We start from the raw sequence: 15,035 nt of genomic DNA, 5'->3' as shown, positions 1-15,035 counted from the left end.
TTGAAAGAACCTGGGGTTTCAGCTTCAACATCAAGGTTGGCTAGCTTGTTCCACACTCCCACCACCCTTTGTGTAAAAACGCACCTCCTGTTCTTGGTTTTCAGGGCTTTTCTAAATACATCATATCTAGACATAGACCAAAAGATTGCAGTGCTTACGATCAAGTTAAAATGTTTGGGGGAAAAAACAAAACCAGCAAAATGTTGTATATCGTAAACACAGGGATTTGTAAAATTGTTATTCCCATTCACTCTTAGACTAAAATGAAAAAACATGTATTTAATCCTTTCTCCTCAGAGGGATTTCGTCCACCTCATTTTTTTTTTAACTCAACAAAGAATTCAGTCATGACTATCCTGACACAGGCTTTGCTTTGCTGGATGTAGTTTTTTTTTTGTGTTGCCAGACATTTTGAAAGCTCTTTAATCTAAACATCTGCAATTAATAACAGAAATTGTGTGGAAGATAATGTAAAGTTTCAGCCAGTCACAGACACTCAACACACGATGATAACCATTGTTTTTGCCAGATCGTGATTTTGACCCACCTCGCAAATGTGTTCATTTGCGCATAATAGCGTATAACGGTAAAAATGGAAGATCTGTACATGTCAATAGCAACAATGATACTGCATTTGCAGAATCACTGTCTCTGGGTGTAACCATCCCACAGTCCTCCTAAAGTCATGCCCAGGAGGATATACTGTACCTTTGATGCTCCACTTAAAGTGAGCAAGAGCCTCCTGATGCTCAGGGTAATGGAAACAGCTCAGACAGAAACGAGCACAAAAGCCTAGCAACCTTCTACTGGGTTGCTCCAGTATCACTCTTCTGAAATCAGATTGCTGTCCTGTAAGCCTGTAAGAAGTGGAAAAAATAAGAGAATGAGAACAGAGACGAGGGGGCTGCAGTGCATATCAGTGATCAGTGGCAGAGGCTCCACTTAAGCGGAGCAGCAGAACAGCTGTGTGGCATGTTCAGAAGTCAAGGATTGTGCTGCAAATGACAGAATTAATCCTATGCAATATTTATTTATTTTGTTTGCTGGTTGTCTTCTTTTTAAATGCTCTGCGTGATCAGGCTTTTTCCCCTCATTTTTGGTTGTTATTTTTTGTGCCGGCCTGCTCCTGCTGTACAATAGCTTCTGAAAAGACATCATTAAGATGGATGAAGGGAAATGACCCAGGAGGAAAAAAAAAAATCGATGCTGCACAAACTTGCTGTGTAATTCAGAGCCAGCACTACGCAAAGCTGACAAAATACAACACATGTTTAAGACATAATGTGCTGGAGAAGGCTTTAGCTTTCTTGACCACTGGAAACCTTTCTTTGGCAAAGGCTATTGTGCAGACACAAGGGGTAGAATCCAAAGAAAATCTGGAAGGATATACATAGGGAGTAGAGATGAAAAGTGAAGAAAAAAACAACAAAGAACTGGGGAATGACAGGCTCATATGTAAATGCCAGGATTTTTAGGAACAAAGCACAAGAGACAGAAACTACCGCATTAACAACATGAAACTATTATGTAATTAGATCTACAGCAACATGGCTAAAGAAGGATCCAACATTCACAGTATTCCACAAGGACAGGACAGGTGGTATAGGAAAGCAACATAGATTAACCAAAAAGAAGGAAGTAGAGGTTAGATAAACATTAGGGAACTTTGAAACTGTAATGAGAGAGAATATCTGATACACAGGTTTATAATTTCAGGAAAGCAAACTATGAACACATGAAATTGATTTTAGATTATGTAGAAAAGGAGAGGAGGATGAATCAGTCAAGAAAAGATGGCAAGATATTCTGCTTGAAGCCCAGAACAGACTCATCTCAGAAGTAAATCAAGCTGAAAAAAGCAGTAGTCCAAATGCTTTAATAAAACAGTTAGAAACTGAGTTGAAATGATTTCATAAGACGATCCAGTTAAAGAAATGGAGAACTGTAACATTGTAATCAGTTGTAAGCACTGATAAATAAAGAAAAGAGAAATGCTAGAAAGAACAAATAATGCAAAGGAGGATGATAATAATGGAAAATGTTTTGAAAATGAAAACAAAATTTAATTATTTTATTCTGGTAAAATAGGTTACTTCGTGGAAAGTAAAGAAGACAGAAAACTGAAATAAATGGCTTTATCCTGTCTTTTATTTTTGCACTGTTTCACTTACGTATAAAAACGTAATAACACTATTAACTATCATAATTATAAATCAGGGTAAATTATATAGCAAAAGTGCAACTTAATGATTTGAAAAGGCTGATATACTGTATAAGCACACTGATTATATTTCATTACATTTCAATGGGGGTAGAATGCTACTCAGCTAATTACAAAGGATTTACCAATCCTGGATATTGATGACACAAAATAATTCTTACTATTTTAAAGGGAAGCTGGAGCCAGATGAAAGCATGAAATTACAGTTCGAGTGTGTAGATTTGAATATTGTAACGCAACGGGGGTTCTGGCGGGTGCCCTTGCCGCATTAGGTCGGCCCCCCACCGTCGGGGGCTCGAACCCGGGACTCCCGCGTCACTCAACAGGGACCCAGCCCGGTGAGCTAAAGAGAGATCTGTCCACAGCCCAGTGACTGTAGTCCTGCTATTGCAGGGAAGGGTGGTGACGTCACCGCTCCAGTAAGCCGGCTGTTACACACCCTGATGGCCGTATGCGTTACACTCTCCGTATGCTTAACTCGCCGTCCCCGGCGAAGGGCTATCCCATCCCACTCCTGGCACCAATGTAACGCAACAGGGGTTCAGGCGGGCGCCCTTGCCGCATTAGGTCGGCCCCCCACCGTCAGGGGCTCGAACCCGGGACTCCCGCGTCACTAAAAAGGGACCCAGCCCGGTGAGCTAAAGAGAGATCTCCCTACAGCCCCTAGCTGTAGTTCTGCTATCACAGGACTACAGCTCTTACACTCGGCTCTTACACACCCTGATGGCCGTATGCGTTACAATTTATTTAAGCTCACAATGTCTCTAATTCAAATGCTTGCAGGGAACTTAACTGGAAGGTTATGTGTACAGTAGATGGGGGTGGTATGGTGGCACAGTGGTTAGCATTTCAATGCCAGGGGTTCAGTCCCTAGGGTGGTAGCTGTGTGTGGTTTGTCTGTTCTCCCCGTGTTCACATGGGTTTCCATCAGGTGGGATTCCTCTAACAGGAGATTGAGATGGCAGGTTAATTGGCTTTTGAGAAAATTGGTCCTGGTGTGAGTGTGTGCATGTCTGTGTTTGAGTGTGCCCTAATGTACTGGCCTCCTGTGGACTGGAATGGACTGGGATGGAAGATAGATACGTGCACTAATGGGAACTTAAAGGCGACGGATTCAGATGTAAATGTAATTCTGACTGAACCTTCAGTGGGTAAAAGCCACAGGGCGTATGATAGATTTCATCATGAAATATAAAAATAATCTCCTTGATTTGAAAAAAAATCTATTTAATCGCATGTTTCTTACATGATGATACGTGTGTGAATGGATTTCTCAGAAAAACACAAGCTGAAGTGAATGCAGGGTGTTTGATTCACGCACCGTTTTCACCATCAGGGGGACAATTTAAATATTCATCAGCCTGTAACAGGCAGATCTGACACAGCATGTCTTTCATGTTGCTGATGGAATGCAACATTAATCTTTAATTTCAGACGTACCACATTCGCCTGTAATTGTCATCTTTTACTGCCTCTTACACAGACATATGAAATATATCATATATATACATTATTTTTCCGTTTATCCATTTTCTAAGCACTTTATCAAATTTAGGGTCGCAGGGTGGCCGGAACCTATCCCAGCAATCAATGGGTGCAAGGCAAGATACACCTTTGACGGTACACCAGACTCTTTCACGGCAGGCAGACAAAAGCACAGACTCACACACACTCACACCAAGGCAAAATCGTTCCAAGAGCTAATTAACCTCCCAGTATCTCTTTGGAATGTGGGAGGAAACTGGAGCATGCGTAGGAAACTTATGCAAACATGAGGAGAAAATACGAACTCCACACAGACAGCACCCCCAGAAATGGGCCCAGGGCACCAGTGATCTGAGTTAGCATTGCTAACCCCTGTACCACCATGCTGCCGCTCATTTAATTATCCAATCTGGTTAAATTGTAGCAACTGTCAACTGTGAAAAGAGGGCTTAAACCTAAAATGGAGCTGGCCACAGAAACAATATGGCACCCAAAGTACCTTACAGTTAATCCAAACATATGAGAGATAAACTCAAATAACGGTTTTGAGTTCTGAGGCGGATACAGCAATGCAAGAAAAATAACCAACATCAATCCATTCAATGCCAAACCAACAGCCAAAGCATTCAGGACAAACAATATTTAAATAAATCCAACCATTTTCTTCAATTAGTTAAGAGAGAAATTGCACAGGGGATAAACGATTTCCTAAATCTATTTATTTTATACTTTGGAGCACAGACTGCTTGTAGTGGACATTCACAGTGTGGTGGAGTCCCACATTCCATAATGCTGTTACCTTCTTCAGAGGCCTCTGTTTGCAGAAAACATTGATCTGAAGGATGGATTTACTTTGATTTTCTTGTTTTATATTACATTACAATTTTAAACCACTCTGTGGTACAAAACGATATTTGTATGCCTACCATTACGGAGTAAAATCATTGTTATAATTATAACAAAACTATACTGTACTTTTTGTAATAGTTTACAACATTCCGTTGTAAATTATTGTATTAATAAACCTTTGCTTTATTTGATCAAACAGGTTCTCTAACAAGATAAAATGAGGTTAAAAGAAATAAGAGTTTTTTTTTAGTATTACAACAAAAGAAGAGTAAAGACAAAAACCAAAAGACAAGTAAAATGTATCTGGGATATATGACAACAATTTTCTAGACAATGGAAAGGAAATGGATAATGTTTAAAATGAATATTTAACTCAGGTATTTTCCAAGGAAGGACCAGACAACATGCCTAAGGCTAAGAAAGAAAAAAAGCTATACTAAATAAGATTATGTCAAAGGTGCTAGAAGTGCTTAAAATAAAAATATCTCAAGGGCCTGATTTATTCTACTAATTTTACCAATTGGATTGAGAACTGGTTGGTGGATAGAACACAGAGAGTACAGACATGAGTGAAATGCACCACTGGGGGTGATATAATTAGTGGAATACCGCAGTGATCTCCATTAGGACCACTACTCTTCCTAATTTATATCAGTGATCTAGATTTTGATGTAAGCAGCACCTTAGTGACATTTGCAGAAAATAGGAAGATTAGCAAACACTGTTGAAGCTGCAAAAAAGAAATGGAAAAAGACTTAGACACAATCAAAACTGGGCAAACACCATGACCTTGAAGAAGATAATTTTGAAAAGGACATTTATAATGCCATATCACTGACTTCTTCAAGACAATATGATAAGGCAATAAAAAAGCAAATGTAATGTTGGGGTATTATAATTATAATTAACCAACGATTTGAATATAAGGGAGTCAAATATGACATTGCACAAGTTAAACCTTATTTACAATATTAAGTAAAATTCTGGTCGCCACGTTCAATCAGTCCAGAGAGTGTCAATCTGGTGTATTTTGAAGTTTAAAGAAATTGTCACGATTATAGTCCCCCCTCCTTAAGGGTGCTCCAGGCCTTTCACTCAAGACTTTATTCTGTGCACCTGTTTCCCATTTCCAGCCCACCTTAAAAGCCAGGCGCTGACGCTCATCCGGGCTCTGCAGCTGATTTCCATATCATGTGAGTCCGGGACCTGGAAGCGCCTGGTCCCGTTAAGGTTTTAACCTCGGTTCCCGTTCCCTCTCCGCCGGTTCCGACCCGGTCTTCGTGGTTTTAATTCTTTCTCCTGATGGATCTCCTGGTTTTGGACTTACCCTTGCGTTTTGGATTTTCCCTAAGGACTACTCTCTCGGATTGTTCGCCTCGGCCACACCTCCCCCGTGCACCAGCGCACCACCTTGGACACGCCCCCTTGTCTTCAGCCCTGTTTTCCTGCATGACGTTTCCCCAGTGTTTCCCCACTCCGTCGGACTGTGTCGTACGCATAGGGTCCGGAAAGAACTGTTCGTTACAGAAATTACCTGGACTGACAGGATAAAATACCTGAGCTTTTCTAGGCTTGAACAGAGAAGGAATCTGATTCAAGTATTAAACATCCTTCAAGGCACTGGCATTTTCAACTCGGCGGACGTCTTCAGATTTAAAAACAGTTTTGTTTAATTCTGTATTTTCTTTGGGCATATCTATTTCTTACTTTGCCCATGTAGTGCGTTGCATATGCCTATCGGTGGGATCAGTGCCTTTCTCTGCGAGCCTAGTCAACCAAACATGCAGTACTGTATGTCTGCATCTTCTTTTTTCATCTTCTCCTGCTTTGCTGTGAGAGTGTTTTGTAATTAAAAGTTGGAAGGCCTTAACAACTTATGATGCAATGAAAAGTTCCCAGATGCTGCTCTAGTCCATACAGTTCCAATACCAAGTACAGCACTTTTCTTGCCATGATGGTGAGGCTTATTTATTAATAGTTTAATTATATTTACACAACAAAATGTAGAGCAGAGGCCATAGTGCTTTACATATAAAAGGGGTTAAATTTATTCCCCTGAATACAGCATCCAAATGGGTGGAAATTATTACACGTCAGCAGCACTAGCCTCACACCAGTGCCTCAGCAGACTAGGCTGAGTAGGGAGACTTTGAGGAGTTAAGGGTGACCTTCAGATAGACTACACTGTACCACCCCGGTATATACTTTAGCCATACACTATGGTTAACACCCCTACGTTCATGGGATCTTGACATAACTGAAACTAATGAGTTTAGGAAAGAGCAAACGTCTTATAGTCTTGTATCTTAGGAGCCTAAAATGAGTTTTAAAATCTGTTCATGTCAAAGCATGCAGAGACATGATGTATTTGCCTTTCCTTTTGTTGGTCAGAACTCAGGACATGTATAAACAGGAGTTGGAATAGCAGGGCATACAAAAGTATTCATTCACCTTGCAGAATTCCAGCTTTTTATAGAGAGTCAGTCAGGTTCTTAAAAAGCAAAAGACACTCCATAGACTTACTGTCTCTTACTGTGTTTTTGTCCTGAAGATTCAATATACTGTACCTTGGGTTTAAGTTCCTTTTTCAATGGATTATTGTTAAAATCAAATCACATTGCTAAAATTAATGTTTTACCTTTTATTGATGTTTTAATGTAATTACTATATGTCTATAGATTCAAGAGTCTTTTCACAAGTCAAGAGCAAACCTAACCTTAAGGAATGCTAAGCTTCCTCAAAACAGCAGTGTTCAAAATATATACCGTATTTATATATTGTATGTGCACTTTTGTTCAGCAGTTTTAGACTTTTTTAATTATGTTATGTTACTATCCAAGTTTTGTTTGCCTGGAGTTGATGTGATGAAGGTTTTCTGGAGCAATATGATCAATATGAATAAAAGATGTTGAATGACAGGCTTGGTTTCTTTCTTCTCAAAACTAAACATTATTAATAAAGGTCAACACTGTTATAGTACTACACAGTATTAGTGGAAGCATGAGCAAAACATTAAAGTTTATAACATAGTGCATACAGTATATTGAAACGTTGAGATACCGTATGTCTAAAATGTCTATGACTTTTGCACAGTATTGTACTTTTGGTCTCTGTTATATAATATGTTATATAATAATATAGAAATAAATACATCTTTATTTCTCTTAGGATTCTATCCTCTCAAACTACTTCCTAGAAAGTTATACAGCAGCTATTCAAGTGATGTTGAAGTGATTTGCAAGTTCCTTGAAGAAAGTACAAAAACTTGGAGTGTTCACATTTCTTTGAGGCCCAAACGCCATTAACGTGGTAAATGTTTAACAGAAAAGAATAGAGTAACAGTTCATTATACTGTAGAGTTACAGTGCTGTTGACATATGAAGTAAGTTCCCTGCACTTATTTTATTGGCACATTGTTCCAATTTTAAGAGAGGCCATAAATAATGTGCATTGACAATCTCAACAAGCTACAGTCACAAATGGGGTTTTATGGAGGCAAAGGGCACCATAAAACTTGGTTATCAAATTCACCCAGCATCTCATAACCTACCACAGTGCATTATCCACAAGCTTAGATAGCTTTCTTTATAAACTATGCTGTAAACAAGATAAGAGTTGACACAGTTTGACTTAACAGAACAATTAATCGAGTTTTGGTGGAACAATGCTTAGCGTACTCATCTGCTCATTTCACTCTGAATGACGCACATACTTTATATATTAAAAAAAACATTACATGATTCTACATATATTAACATTGTTTCAGAAAGCACAGCCTAACTGGAAAAGGGCCTTCAGGTTCAGGCTATATTGTCAGTTCACACAATTTCAGAATAATCAAATAATTGACAATTAGAACTGCATTTTGAGTTCTTAAAAACTGACAACAATGTACTGCATTTTGCCAGTCTCTTTTAAAATTAAGTTTTGCTGTTTTCAAAACGTATTTTAATGTATTTCTTGCTCCAAAAAGAGCCATCTGTAACGCATATTAGTCATTAGCACTACTGTATGGATATTATGGAAGTTCTTCTTATACACTGTATCAGATATATATAATTCTTAAATAGCACGGACTTCGAAGTTTCTCAGGACTGAGGATAAAATGGAAGGAACAAAGTATGGGCAACTCTTTGAAGAAAACCAGGCTTTATTCAGCTGGAGAATGAAAATTTAAATTCACCTTTCAGCAAGTGAAAACAAAATCTATATTGGAGTTGCTCAACAGGAAGAAAGTGAATATCATTGGATGGCCCATTCAATGCCAGGAGTTGAATCCTACTGTGGTCAGACTTATGGTAAAAATTCACAGTTACTTAGGATCTCCAACAAACTTGACAGAGCTTGAGCAAGCTTGCAAAGACGACTAGGTGTAACATCATGGTGTACAAAGTTGGTAGTTGGTTGTGGACCAGCCACAGAGTTGTAATGGCTGCTGAAGATGCTTCTGCGATGTACTGTATAGACCCAGGGGGTGAATACTCATGCAATAAATATGTTTTAGTTTTTTTTAAAGTTTTGATTCATTCCATTGTGCTGATATTTAACTTCTTTCAGCTACAAAATGTTCAATTTCAGTTCAATTAAGTTTTGATTAAAATATGAACTATAAATGTGTATACATTATTTGCAATTCAACAAAATGGCACATCATTGTAAACGGGCAAGGCACTGTAGTTTGTCTTTCTGTATCTTACATAATGTAGTTGATGTAAAATTTTGTTAATTAGGTACAATTTCCCAAATATCTGCCATAATCTACTGTACCCTTTTCCTACATGTAGAGCTGAGTCTTGTTTTTTTATTCCACAGTGGTATTTTACTATGTGGAGTTTAAACAAAAACAAACTTTTGGAATTACTGTATCAGTAGCACAGATTTATTGCAATGATCTAAATAACCTCCAGTCCCCTTCATGTTGTGACTACAGAGCAAAGGCAATGCATTCCTTAGGTATGGTGAAATCATTTTACTGTATGTCATGCTTTGCAAACTAAGTTTTGGTGGAGAACTGCCACACAGAAGTTGGATGCAATTTTACATCCTCAGTGTTTGTTTCAAATAGACCCCACTCTGACTTTATGGTTATTCACTGCTTCTAATGTTGCCTAGAAAGCAGTAATCTATCCCAAATGATTCACTGAGAGCGTTTTCTAAATATCAGAGAAATGTAAAAGTATATAATTTCATTCTCATACCAAGTGAAGTTATTTCTAAAGTACACTACTAGTTTTCATCACAATTCTTCATAACAAATGTGTTTTAAAACCATGAGCTACAGTACATAATGACATACAGTATTTACACAGAAAATAAGCAGGGATACTAGCAAAGTAACTAGGCTGAGTAGACATTCAGCAAAATGTAATTGGAATGCACATAATTCAATACATCTTTTTGATTGAAATAAACTTGTTTTCCCCTGACTGTGACTTTTGGTGATATGGTATTTCATTTTAGTTTTGTACACTGTTTGTTTACAAGCCTATCTATAGGTTCACAGACATTTTGCACTGTTCTATTCTTTTCATTCAATCTTTTTCTTTCTTCATCTAGAAGCACAATTCTAAGGTGATTTTATGAATTTTGACCATTGCTTTTTAAGATACCAATACATAATTTGTGGTAAAACCAGTAGCTTTTTATGTCTTTATGTGCAGTGAAGAGCAAATTATGTCAGTGATGAGCATGCTGCTTATGTACAGATGACCTGGAGTTTGTGGGAAACCAATGATCAGAATGCTAAACAACAATCTTCTCATCCAGTCTAGCCTGTAACAATCAAAGTTGTTATGATAGTACAAATGCTAGAGGACGTTTTGAGTGAACTAAGATACTAAGATATCAGAGACCTTAGCACAGCAGTGGCTTTCAAGACTTAAAACTCTAAGATGTACAGTACCATACATGCTGCTTTGTACAAAGTAGGTCCCATAAACTCACTTATCTTTTCATATTTTGCACACAAACTCCACACATTTCTCAAATGGCATCCATCTTCCCAATAACATTTATCTCAGCAGTGTGGACCTTGGAAACAAGATAAAGCATTTCATGGTATAGAAGATTAGTTAAGGTGTCCCAGATATTCTAAACGTATTTTCACAGTATTAGTACAAATTAAGTAATTTGATATTGAAGTTATCCTGCATAATTGGAAGGCAGCAATATGCCAGTTGACTTCTAATGCAGATTTTTATTACAAATAAATTAAAATTTAAAAAGCCATGAATCTAAAATTAACAATGCTTGCTTTAACATAACTTGCCTTTAAATTCTGCTCTGTTTGGGTCTACTGTAATTCCTGTTTCTTAAACTATGTTTCATTTTACAATTAAGTCCAGTGAATAGCAAGATGACCTTCTTATAAAATTAACTGCAGGTACAGTATATTTTAATTTAATTCCTTTGAAACATTTAAAATGAAAGATTTAATCGCCGTAATTAAATAAACAAGAGAAAACAGATACTGTAAGTGACATTTTGTATACAAAGAGCTAGTCCCAAATCATAACATTATTTTTTGAGCTAACTTCTCACTCAGTTAGTGCCTGTGCTCACTGGGATGGAATGTTTGTTTTAGCTGTTTTTAGAACCACCAGAAACATTTATGACTGCACAATTAAAACTCCTTTTCAATTTCTCTTTGATTCTCCTTGTTTATATTTAGCCTCTAACATACATTGAGTTCCACAGAGGCCAGGGACTGTCGCTTATCAGGATCTGTAGAATAGGTTACCGTCCTGACCACTTGGCTAATGGGTCTGTTTTTCACTATTTGCATTATTCACCTGTTACTTATTCTTAAGCAGCAATATCTTTAGAAATATCAATGATCCAGATTATGGTATAGTAAGAAAAGTAGTTAAGTTTGCAGACGTAGTTAAATAGTTAAGCTTGCATACCAGAATAACAGGACTTCCTAACACTTTTGAAGCAGAAAATGAAATTCAAAAAGTGTTAGAAGAATTGAAAGAGTAGGCAAACACCTGGCTGATTCCATACAGAGTAGAGTAGTACAGGGTTTTGCATGCAGGTGGTAAAAACATAAACCATAAATGCCAAATGGGAAACGCTGACCTTAAAGAGGCTCCTTTTTACACAGGTGTGTATTTTGACACACCATTTACATCTTTCAGACAATGTGGGTTAGCAAGAAATAGGCAAACAAAATATCAGAGTAATTCCAGGGCCTAGAGGAATGGGAAGCTCTTCACAGTCCAATAGTAAAACAGAAATACTGATGACACAAGTGGAAACAGCATTTAAAACCAAAAACAGGAGTCAATTCTTTACCCCAAGCAATTTTGATCCAGCCATGTTGTTGAAGCTGATACTCCGACTTCTTTATAGAAACAGCTGGATAAGATTCTTTGATCAGTTAGCTACTAAATACCAAACAGGCTTAGTGTAATGTAGGCCAAACAGGCCTACATGTTTGTAACCATTCTTAAGTTCTTATTATTCTGCGTTGTATTTCCAGAAACCTTGAAAACATAACCCTAGACTTTCTCTTCCTAAATAGTTACAGGGTCCAGGTAATGTTACTTAGGGTCTGTGAAACTATTGATAAATCAAAACAAATGTATCTGTTCTCCTGAGCACTCAGAACAATTATCAGATCAATTTGTTTTGTTTTGCTTTTGACCATAAGCAATCATACTCATGCCTCCAATAAGCATAAGCATATTATACCGTACACTGTCAAGTAGGGAGCTGCGTCAGCATGCGTAGGCTGCAAAGGAACACATTAAAGGTTTATTCCATGCTGAAAAGAGATGAAAAGGAACACAACGTTTCGGCTGTGGAGCCTTCTTCGTGTGTGAGACAGCCAAAATGTTATATTGCCTGTCTTCTCTTTTAAGCATGGACTAAACCTTTAATTTGTTCCTACGTACTGTATGTTCCAGTATATATCAAATACAGTAACTTTGAAGAATCATGTACAAAAAAGCTTTTCTGTGGCATTTTCTGCTGCTGCAGATAAAAATATTGTTCATTTTTCACTGCACTCCTTAGATTCACGAACATATTAGCATCTTTCTGCTGATAAATATCCCCCTTTTTAAAGTACCTCTAACACTAATAAGGATGATGTCTGAGAGAGATAACAAGCCAAAATGTTGTTCTTATACTTGGATAGTTATACATCTGGGGAGGATGTTTTTTTTTACCTAATTACTTTGACTGCAATATTCTTCTTCAAATTGTAAAAGTATCTTTGTACACCTGACAAGGGAACTATTTTTATCACAAGCATTAACTGAATAACTGAAGTAAATGGGTGTTCTTTGCATGATAAGTAATACTGCCCAAGCATGTTGGGGTACATCTTTAAAATCTTGTGCTAAAGAGCTTTTGCACAACAACGCTTCTAAACAGTTACAAAAACTACAAGAAAACAACCGTGTGCTCTGGGAAACACATCTATAGCCAGGATCAGTGTCCTGTGGGAGTCTAGTTTTTAGCACTCTGGTAGAGCAATTCAGTCACTGGGATTGGAGGGCTGTAGCTTTGTGATTGCATCTTGAAGGCTTATGGTCATGACCAGGCAGACCATGACCATGGCCAGGCAGATTGGTGAGTTACCCCTTCTACTGCAGCACGGTGTCTTGCTCTGGCTTTCAGCTGGCAGCTTGTTTGAATCTGGCTGGATCACGGGGTCCCCTTGTGCTTCTTCAGCTCCCATACTGCTCCCCTCCTCCCACCTGCTGGGGTAATGGAAGACAGTGTAACGAACAGTTCTTTCCGGACCCTATGCGGACGACACAATCCGAAGAAGAAGTGGGGAAACACTGGGGAAACGTCATGCAGTAAAACGGGGCTGAAGACAAGGGGGCGTGTCCAAGGTGCGCTGGTGCACGGGGGAGGCGTGGCCGAGGCGAACAATCCAAAAGAGTAGTCCTTAGAGAATATCCAAAAACACACGAGAAAGTCCAAAACCAGGAGATCCATCAAAACACGAAGTTAAAACCACGAAGGCCGGGTCGGAACCGGCGGACAGGGAACAGAGGTTAAAACCTTAACGGGACCAGGCGCTTCCAGGTCCCGGACTCGCACGGTACGGAAATCAGATGCAGAGCCCGGATGAGCGTCAGCGCCTGGCTTTTAAGGTGGGCTGGGAATAGGGAACAGGTGCACAGAATAAATACAGAAGAATACAGAAATACAGAAGACCTCTGTCTGCCATCCCTGTTTTCCGCAGGGGAGTAGAGGGCACTGCAACTGGCTTGTACAACCTCATTCATTACAAATATTGTATGACAAACAGAGTATGGAGTGGTGTGGTGGAACAGTGGTTAGCATTGCTGACCTGTAGCAACAGGGCTCTGGGTTCAATTCTGTGCTTTGTATGTTCTCCCTGTTTCCACATGGGTTTATCTCCAAGTGCTTTGGTTTCCTACCATAGTCCAAAGACATACAGTACTGACAGGTTAATTGGCTTATGGGAAAATTGGTTCTGGTGTGAGTTTGTGCATGTACTGTATCTGTCTGCGTGCGTTTCCTGGAATGGACTGGCATCCTGCCCAGGGTTTATCGTGCCTTGTGCCCATTGTCTCCCAGGAGAAACTCTGGCTCCCCCACAGGGGGATGAAAGGGTTTTTAATGAAAGGGTTAGAAAGTGGATGGATGGATACAGAGTACATACAGTATGTGAAAAAACGGACATGTTCCCCAACAACACAACTAGGTATTACCAAAGAAACCTTTGAAAGAAAGTTGTTCGAATGGGTGGTGGACTAACAGCAGCTCACTGGCACTCACTTTACTCAAGCCATTTTTAATGAATATTTTCTGTTTTTTCACAGATCATAAGATTCCAAGGAGGTGTTGGTTGATATTGTAAAAAACAGTACAAGAGTAAAGACAAGAGATTTACATTTTCTAATATAAATATGAATTTTGATTTGATCAATTTTGAAGGGTTTATTTACAAAGAAACTTTATTTCCCCTTGCTGTTTATGTCAAGCAGAATTGTGACTCTGGAAGTGCTTAAACAGAAATTAAAGATAAGTGTATTTTGTCATTAACAAAAGAAGTGGATTTCTTAAAAATAATTAACTACACTTTGCTTCAATTGCTCTACTAAGTAATATATTTTGTGTAAGGTCAAGATTGACTGTGACATACAGGTATTTATACTGTATTACAACCACAAGATACCTGCTCTTTGCTGGGATTTCAAGCTATAAATCATGAAGTATTTTTCAGATAGTACATTTATTTCTTTAACCTCCCAAAATAATGCAAAATAAAACTGTATATTATATTTTGACAAACCAAGCAGTGCAATGTAATTGGTCTGTATTTGTTTAAGGTCTGCCAGTAAAAACAATCAGCGTTCACCTCATACAAGTCCAGTATACTGCACAAAAGAGAGCTTTCATAGACCACTTTGAAGGTGGGTATCGAGCCAGCTGAGCTGACTGGTTACTTTCAGTTTTTGCACGTCAGTTTACATGTTTTTATAAACACTAG

Source organism: Lepisosteus oculatus, chromosome 7 (genome assembly GCF_040954835.1).
Source record: "Lepisosteus oculatus isolate fLepOcu1 chromosome 7, fLepOcu1.hap2, whole genome shotgun sequence".
NCBI lineage: Eukaryota > Metazoa > Chordata > Actinopteri > Semionotiformes > Lepisosteidae > Lepisosteus > Lepisosteus oculatus.
This window is presented reverse-complemented; position numbering follows the sequence as displayed.